This window comes from Miscanthus floridulus, chromosome 11, assembly GCF_019320115.1.
Source record: "Miscanthus floridulus cultivar M001 chromosome 11, ASM1932011v1, whole genome shotgun sequence".
Lineage (NCBI taxonomy): Eukaryota > Viridiplantae > Streptophyta > Magnoliopsida > Poales > Poaceae > Miscanthus > Miscanthus floridulus.
The window spans coordinates 15,872,823-15,881,994 of NC_089590.1; positions in this window are offsets into that span (position 1 = coordinate 15,872,823).

Consider the following 9,172-nt stretch of genomic DNA (forward strand, 5'->3'; position numbering starts at 1 on the left):
CACCTAACCCCGAGGCCATGAGCTCCGCCTCGCCCGACGGAGATCCACGCCACCGCCAACCACTCCAAGTCCAAGTGTATAGGCCTGGGTCAAAAGCTCTGACACCAGAGAGGAGACCAACACGCCTCGATGTAACCCTGCGACCATGACAGGCCATACCTAAGGGTTCACATTAGGAACAGCAGTCAGGCGTACCGGTATTGTTCTACTTAACCCTCATACTGAACACTGACAGGCGTATTAGTTCACCACGACGTCCGCTAGGACGGAGTGGAGCGCCATGACCGGCAGACGATGCCTACACATGGCGCTAGTGATGGATAGGGCCATGACATGGAGGCATCCCTGTTGACATCTACAGGGTTAGCGGGACCCGCATGAAGGATAAGAAGGACCTAGGTGATCCTGAAGGCCTTCGGCTCTCTCTTGTTCTTCTTTTTCCTCCGCTATAACCCATGCTTTCCCTTGGTCTATAAAAGGAAAAGCAGGGCGCCCCTATGAAGGGGGCATTGATCCAGGCTAGACCTAATCGAATCATCATGAACCCATCAAACCTCGAACTGGCCAGAACACAACACAAGCACATGGCTAAGCGGCAACCGAAGCTCTCAACACCCATTCACTCTTTCCACTAGAGACTTGAGACATGTCCCTCTCTTGCCTTTTTATAACCCCTACTATAAACTTTCGATGCTAGTAACATGAGCAATAGTGACGAACTAGACGTAGGGACATTCTGTCCGAACCAGTATAAACCTCGTGTCCTCTAAGCACACCATCCGAGCTAGACGTGCAATACTAGAAATTTACTCATTGGTGGTAACTCAAAACGCCGACAACGGGTTATGTCAGGGCATGCCGGTCTCTTCTTTGGTGTCAGAGTTTTGACCCAGGCCCATACGCTTGGACCTAGAGTAGGTTGGCGATGGTATGGGATCCTCGTCGGGCGAGACGAAGCCCGCACCCGAGGAGTTCGAGCGAGGCGAAGCCTGAACTCGAGGGGTTAGGCGAGGCGAAGCACAAACCTAAGGGTCAGGCGAGGCAGAGCCCATGGCCTTAGGGGTCAGGTGAGGTGGAGCGCAAACCCAAGGGTCAGGGTGAGGCAAAGCCCGCTGGCCTCAGGGTCGGGCAAGGCAGAGCCCACGACCTTGGGGTCTAGCAAGGTAGAGCCCTGCCCCAAAGGTTCGGGCGAGGCGGAGCCCACTGTGCCTGGGTGTCGATCAGGAGCTGTAGTCACACTCTTGATGGCTCGGATGAATCAATGTGGATGGCAATTAGCTCTACCTCTTCAGGGTACCCTAGTATTGGTCTCCGATAGTAGCCCCTGAGTCTGTGGAGGAGTAGAACAATCCTTCATAGGCTTTTTCTGAACGAGAAGGCTCTGAGGGCCTTGGCCTTCTTTTGTCGCCCATGGCGTGTCCTGGGAATGACGATTCCCTTTCGTCATGATCACACCCCTCAGGGGTCTATCATTCTACGACCGCGCTGTTCAGTCTCCTTATGAGTCCAACTTTCCTCGAGCCCCCACCCGTAGCAGGGGTCCAGTCGAGGGTCGGCTCATTTTTTGTGATCGTCTTCCCTCAAGCATTTTTCCTGATAAAAACAGAGGGGTTGTGCCATGATTTTCCTCTATGGACAAATCATGGTGCTTGATGAGCTGCTAATGGGCTAGTCCGAGTGGGGCCCCGACATCCCATTCGCAGAGGTCTAGCTTGGGTCAGCTAGTGACCGACTCTAGATTCTCAGCGGTCAATCCATATAGTTCTTGGGTTCGTTCGGCTGGTCCGGAGGGCTCTCTGCCTTTCTTCAAGAAAAACCCATGGATCGTATTCGGCCAAGACCCAAACATGGGCCGGAATGCCCACGACGCTCATGCGCCTAGGTACTGGCCACTAGTGGGCCCCATCCCTTTCCACCCCTCGCTCTTAGGGTTCCCCAGAGTGGCCGTGAACCCATCGGTGGGCCGGTCTTTGAACTCTTAGGCCTAAATGGGCCGTAGGAAGTGTTTTTTAGCTCTGTATCCCTCCTTACCTGTGATGGTTCTTGGCTTATCATTTGGGTGAATTGTTATCCGGTGTGTCCTTTGAGGGCATGGCCAGAGATTGGGTGTGCATGGTCTTCGGAGGGAGGTGTCGTGCCATGGCGCAGTGATTGCGTGAATCTAGGTGGATGGTTCGCCTTCTCGCCCCGCTCTGCCTTATAAATAGCAGCCTTCCCCTTGATGTGTCTGCACACCAAAAACACAACCTTGCCTTCTCTATTTCTCTACCGCCGCTATTTTGGATCTGCCGTGCTTGCTAGTCCATCACCGGAGCCCTAGATCCGTAGCCTTCGCTCCTCTGTCGCCGTTGAGCTCGCATCCGTCTGCCCCCACCTCCAATGGATCTGTGGTGCCATTCTGACATCACCTTCCAGCGTATAGAGGGCCTCGTCCATCGCGATCTTCTCTATGCGCAGACCTCGGTCGATGAGTGGTTGCTGCCCGGCTATGAGGATTTGTCGTCGTCGCTCAATGGCTACGTGGTGTCGTTCGCCCACTTCCATAGGCGTGGGCTCGTGACCCCCGCCCATAGATTCCTTCAGGGGCTGCTGCACTTCTACAAGATTGAGCTACAGTATCTCAATCCCAACGGGATCTAGCACATGGCGGCGTTCATCGCGCTATGCGAAGGATTCCTGGGGATCAGCCCCCACTTCGACTTATGGAGGTATTTCTTCACCGTCAACCTCTAAAAGAAGAGGGAGAAGGGTGGCAGGCAGGAGTTGCACATGCCGATGGGGTGCGCCGGCATCCAACTTTGGAACAATTAGGTCAGGCAAGTACCCATCCATGGGGCCTCTGATGTTCAACAAGGGGTGCACTTGCAGGGTTTCTACCTCAAGAATGACGTCGCTGCCCCTCTACCGGAGTTCACCGGGCGCTTGATCGAAGAGGCCCTAGAGCAGTGGAGGAAGTGGGGCATCCTGGAGAAGGACAAGAAGAAGATCTGAGACCACATCATAGCTATCCACATCCTAAAGGAGAATGGCCTAAAAGGGTTAGGCGTCATTGAGGCTTACCACATGCAGGAGGGTGGCGCCTTTGATGATGCGCGCGCTCCTGCTATACGCGATGGCACCCGAGGTGTCGTTCGACAGAACTGACGCTCAGTCGAGGGAACGCTCCCCAACTCTAAGATCACTGCAACACATCAAGGAGGTGATGGAGCCTTTGCAGGACGATGCGGGTGCTGCCCTCAACTTCATCTACCCTAGTGCTAGGGCATCCTCCAATGTGTCCAGAGCCAGGCTATGTTGTCCTTGTAAGTTTCCCTTTCTCTTGCCTCCTCTTCAATTGATTTCCTAACCGCATGAGGCTAACTTTGAGAGGGGTGGGACCAGCTAAGGGACCTCATCCTCATGGATCACCCAGTGCCGCTATCGAGGGATTCGGCCGTGAGGGTGGCGAATCGCGCCGAGGGCAAGCGGCTGAGGAAGACGAAGGAGGACGAGAAGAGAAAGAAGCAGTGGAAGCTATGGGCATAGGAACGAGGGGAGGACACTGATGATGATGATGGTGGTGGTGGTGGTGAGGATGATGAGGTGATGGAGGGAGAAGAAATGGTAACCGACGATATCAAGTGGGACAACCTAGAGAATGAGGATGTGCTGATAGGTATCGGTTCATCCTTATAGGCATCAGGGACCCTTCCCATTCCATGGAGGAGAGGATATGTTCGGGGAGCCAGCGGAGGTAGGACGTACCATTCGCCTACCCTAGGAGTCAATAGAGGCGGGCGGCTCTGCTGTTGCGACCAAGGTGCTAGCTGAGGGGAGCGGGGTGTTTCGCCTAATGTGCTCCAGGAGCTATCAGGGGCGAGCCCCTCTGCCAAGGAGCAGGGGGTGGGCTCGAAACGGCCTCATTCCGATGAGGTTGAGCAAGGGTCCAGGGGTTCGTCCCCCAAACACATCTATCGCCCGATAGCGCTGAGGTGAGTTATCAATTCCTCTGTTTTTCCTAGTTTTGGTTGAATTTTATCATGACTTATGTTTTTCATCCCTTGCTAGCGTTGGAAGGCATCAGGAATCCTTTGGTGTCGGCACCAAAGAAGAGCATCGCCCTCCAATCAGGGTGGTGGCCGTCGGTTGGTGTTGTGCCCATTTTGGGTAGGAGCGGCGCCAGTGTGACCACAGTCATCCGGCCGGTCAGGGTGCCTCCCATGGTGGTGCCTATGCCCTCAGTGGGATGGGTAGACTGTGTGTGTTCAAGGGGTGCCTTTGGAGGTCGTGGAGCAGCTGGTGATGGGCGCTGATACCGCTGCCGATGGTGGGGCGGATGGGGCTACCGACCGTGCTTGTGGCGCCGACCATGGTAAGAGCGACACAGCTGGTCGTGACCCCACCAATGTAGGTGGAGGTGATGACGGCCAGTGATAGATGGGTCACAACTGGGTGCAACCACAGCGTCGCCTAAGGCATTAGCAGTGACCCGTGCCATCGATGGCCCAACCAATGGCGCCTTGGCGTGGGTCGGACGGAGGAAAGATTCATGTCTGCACTACTAACCCCTTCCATCACTGGAGGGGCGTCCTAGTGAGGACATCATGGCGAGAGGGGTCAGGCGGCTGCTTGGAGCCAGTAGGGAGTCGTCCCTAACCCTGATGTCGGTGGGCTAGCTGCTTGCCTATGTGGGGTGAGCCCCTGCTCTAATGGATGGTTCTGTAGGAACCGACGTTGATGCTTTTTACTCTTGATGCCACCATAGAGAGCATGGAGCGGGAGAGCCATGACGTAGGGATCGTGTCCATGCTCGAGGCCCTAGACCACACCACGGGCGCATTGCGCTGACGTTCTTGTTCCCTTCAGCCGGGTATTGTTTGGTCCTGCTCCTTGCCCTTTTCTTCCTTTATATACTTTTCGTATCCTGACCATTGTCTCCCTACAGTCCCTTATATCTTGTAGCCAGGGGAAATCTTGGTTCCTTCATCAACAGAAGGAAGCCTAGGACCGCCTCGTCGAGGAGACGCGGCTACGCTGGGGAGGTGATAGCTTAGCTCATTGTCTGCCTAGTAGAGGGTGGTCGAGCTAACTCCCCTCGCTGAGGAGGTGGCCAATCTTCGGTCGTGGGTGGCCTGAGACCCATCGGGATGCTGACGAGGCCGAGAAGGCATTTGAGGCCCTATCAGTGAGGTTGTGGAAGGATGACGAAAGAAGCCGCTAGGGTCAGGAAAGAGCGGGATGAGTTATTCTAGAAGGACGTCGAAACCCTGCCAGCAAATCCTTGACCTTCTAGGCGAGGTTGAGAGAGAAAGGGATCTGAAGCTAGGGGCCAAGGAGAAGCTCATGGCCCTAGAGAAAAGGGCGAGCCTAGGATGCCGCGGTGGTCGCTCGGCTACGCAAAGAGCTGGATGAGCTGCTCCAAACCACTGGAGAGGCTCCACTCAGAACATGGCGTGGCTCACGAGGAGCATGACCAGGCTTTTGAGAGCATGACCAGGCCTACCAAAATGCAATAACACGCAAGCAGAAGGTCGGCTCCCTCTAGGATGAGCTCAAAAGCGTGATGACCCAGAAGCTAGGAGGCTGAGAGCATTTCTACCTGGGCTAGCTGTGGATCTCACCGAGGTGAGGAGAAATCTTCAGGCGGGAAGTGACGAGCTCGGTATCCTAAGTGCCGCCCTCAGGAGTGGTCGGCGACTGACCTTAAGGTGGTGCAGTCGAAGGGGACCAGCTCACTCGTGGCTCGTGCCATCGAGATCATAGCTCGGGTGCGCCAGCTCGAGAGGACTGCCCTTCGCACCAAGGTTAATCAGTCCTTCATGATTGCTCATTCTCGTTATGGGGACATCATCGATCTGGAGGCAATGAGCCATGGCTACACGCCTGGCTATGAAGTCCATGAGCTAGAGGAGATGGAAACATGGTGGTGTCTCTTCTTTCACTAGGCCTGACAGATAGGATAGAAGGCATAGTTCTCCCCCAGAGGGGCTAGTTAGTTAAATAGGTCGGGCGATCATTTTTGTAATAAGCGGACAAGTTCTGACCCTTGTGCTTTGTTTGAACGAGCTTGTTATTTCGTTTGAACAAATGTGTTCTTTCTTCGTTTTTTGTGTAAAAAGGGTTTAATGTGTTCCTACCCTTCCTATTGTTAAGACCATAGAGTTCGAGGTGTGGGTAAGAAAACTCTGGTCAAGCTGGTAAGCAAGAGCGCCGTAGCCATTGGAGCGTAGGTTTCTTGCAGTCCGACCAATTTTGCTCGGCATTCCTTTCCGCAAACTCTAGGTTTTAATCATGAGAAAGGGTCAGGCACGATGACTATTTTAGAAAGGGTATATGTATACCCTTATCAGCCTCCGAGTGAGGCCTGACCCCCTGCCATTGCTGAGGTTGGGTGTCACTAAAGATCAAGAGAGACGATAGCGAAACTAGTAGGAGAAAGCGTCTCTTGTTTTAAAAACGTTATCCTTAGTTTTTTGTACGTATCCCCTCCCTAGGATCCGAGCCATCATTCTATGACAATGCATTCGGTCTCCTTGCGAGTCCAACTTCCCTCGAGCCCATGCGCGTAGCGGAGGTCCGGTCGAGGGTCGGCTCGTCTTTGCGATCAGTCACCTCGTCTGCGATTTCTACAACCAGAAGGGGTTGAGCTAACGTTACTTGCCTCGATGGCTTGAGTGACACGCTCGGCGAGCTCGCTAATGGGCATGTCCGAGTTGAATCCAAATCCATCGTTCATGATGGGGTCAGCATAGCCCTCATGTGGCATTCCACTACTCCTTAACCTACCTTCCAGCAGATGCCCGAATCATTCCAGAGATCGATTCAGGTGGTTCAGTTGACCTCTCCTCAATGGAGATTCTATGGGCATGGCTTGAGGTTAGGATCGGATGAGAAGGTCAAGATGACCCTATCCACTTCTAAGCGGGTTGGGCAAGGGCCACTGTGGCTCATCTGTGTTTTCTCCCCTGGCTCTGTTCGACGCGAAGGTGGCCTCGAGCCCTTTGTGGGTCGACCTTCGAACCTCGATCAGTCATATTCTCGAGTCAGGGTCAGGTGGCTTGAGTCCCCCGAGCCCCGTTGGGCTCGGTAGGAGTCAGGCCGAGTTTTATGCGTCGCCCCTGTCTGTGGTTTTCACAACTAGGAGGGGTTGAGCTAACGACACTTGCCTCAATGGCTTAAGTGTCACGCTCAGCTGAGCTCACTAATGGGCATATCCAAGTGGAATCTGGGTCCATCATTCATGACGTGGTTGTCATAGCCCTCATGTGGCATTCCACTGCTTCTTAACCCGCCTCCCGGTAGATGCCCTGAGTCGGTCTCCCCTCGATGGAGATTCTATGGGCTTGGCTCGAGGTTAGGATCAAACAAGAAGGTCGAGATGACCCTATCTGCTTCTGAGTGGGTCAGGTGAAGACTGCTGGGGCTCATTTGCATTTTCTCCCCTAGCTCTATTTGACACGAGGCAGCCTCAAGCCCTCCGTGGGCCAGCCTTCGAACCTCAGGTCGGTCGTTGCTCATATCGAATGAGACAACTACCGCTTCGTGACATGACGCGAAGCGTTGTGATGCAATAATTGCATATGTGATGCTTAGGATGTATGAGAATGGATGAATGAATGCTCATGCACTAAAAAAGTAAAGTGGGGGTTGGTAAAGTGATGGGTTTAGGGAGCTCTTACCTGGATATGTCATGTGTGGAATCTAGGTTCATCGTTCATGATGGAGTCGGCATAACTCGTATGTATGGGGTATTCCACTTCTCCTTACCCGTCTCTCAACAGTGGCCTGAGCAGTTCAATCGACTTGGGTGACCCACTGGCATAGGACTTACCTGCGAGGATAGAGGACGAGATCATCCCCCAAGAAATTAGTTAGGTAGACAAGCCAGGTAGCGAACTCATAATAAGTGAACAAACTCTTAAATTTGGTTATGGCTAAATAGATTTTTAGCCCTTCTCCCCTTTTTGTATAAAAAAGTTAATGCATTCTGACCCTTTCCATCATTAAGGCTATAAAGCTCGAGGTACGGGCAAACAAACTCTTATCATGCTGGTGAGCAAAAATGTTGTAGCCACTGGGGCGTAGGTTTCTTGCAGGCCGACCAGTTTTACTCAGCATTCGTTTTCGCAACCCTTGCTTTCTAGGTCTTGATGTGAGAGAGGGTCAGGCACAAAGAATGTTTGCCAGGTGGATATACTCTTAAACGCTGTATTGACTCTTTCCGTAGCTAAGGCTAAAAAGCTCGGGGTGCGAAAAAAATTCTAATCACACTGGTGAGCAAAAACGCCATAGCCGCTAGTTTTACTCAGCGTTCGTTTTCTGCAACCCTTGCTTCTAGGTCTCGACATGAGAGCGGGTCGAGCATAGATAATGTCTACTAGATAGATATGCTCTTATCAGCCCCCTGAGTGAGGCCTGACCCCCTACTGTTGCTGGGGTCGGGTGTCACTAAAGAGGGGGGAGTTGATAGCAAAATTGATAAGAGAAAGTGTGCGTATATTAAGGGTAAAAGTGACGTAGCTATTCATGTTCTAGGCATTGATGAAGACTGCGCCATCGATGGTTTTGAGCTTGTAGGTGCCTGGTCGGAGCACCTCCAGTGACGACTGTACGGTCCCTCCCATGGCGAAGAGAGCTTGTGGTGGTTCTTGTTGCTCTAGGACGAGGCGGAGCACCATGGTCTCTAACGTTGAAGGCCCGACCCCGCACTCGATGGATGTGGTACTGGCACAACACTTGCTGGTACTTGGTTGAGCGGAGGAGGGTGACATCACACGCTTCATCTAGCTGGTCCATGGCATCCTCGAGGGATGCCTTAGCTCCCTATTTGTCATACGCCCTGACCCTTGGCACTCCATAGTCGAGGTTGGTTAGGAGGATTGCCTTGGAACCATAGACCATAAAGAATGGCATGTAGCCGATGGCCTAGCTAGGGGGTCGTCCTTAGGCGCTAGAGCACCACGGCAAGCTCCATGACCCATCGTCCGCCAAACTTATTCAATCGGTTGAAGATCCTAGACTTAAGGCCTTGTATGACCTTGCCGTTTGCGTGCTCGACCAGCCTGTTCGTGCAGGGGTGCGCCACAGTGGCCCAATCGAAACGGATGTGGTATTCATCATAGAATAGGAGGAATTTTTTTTGGTGAACTGCGTGTTGTTGTCCGTGATGATGGAGTTTGGGACTCCAAAGTGA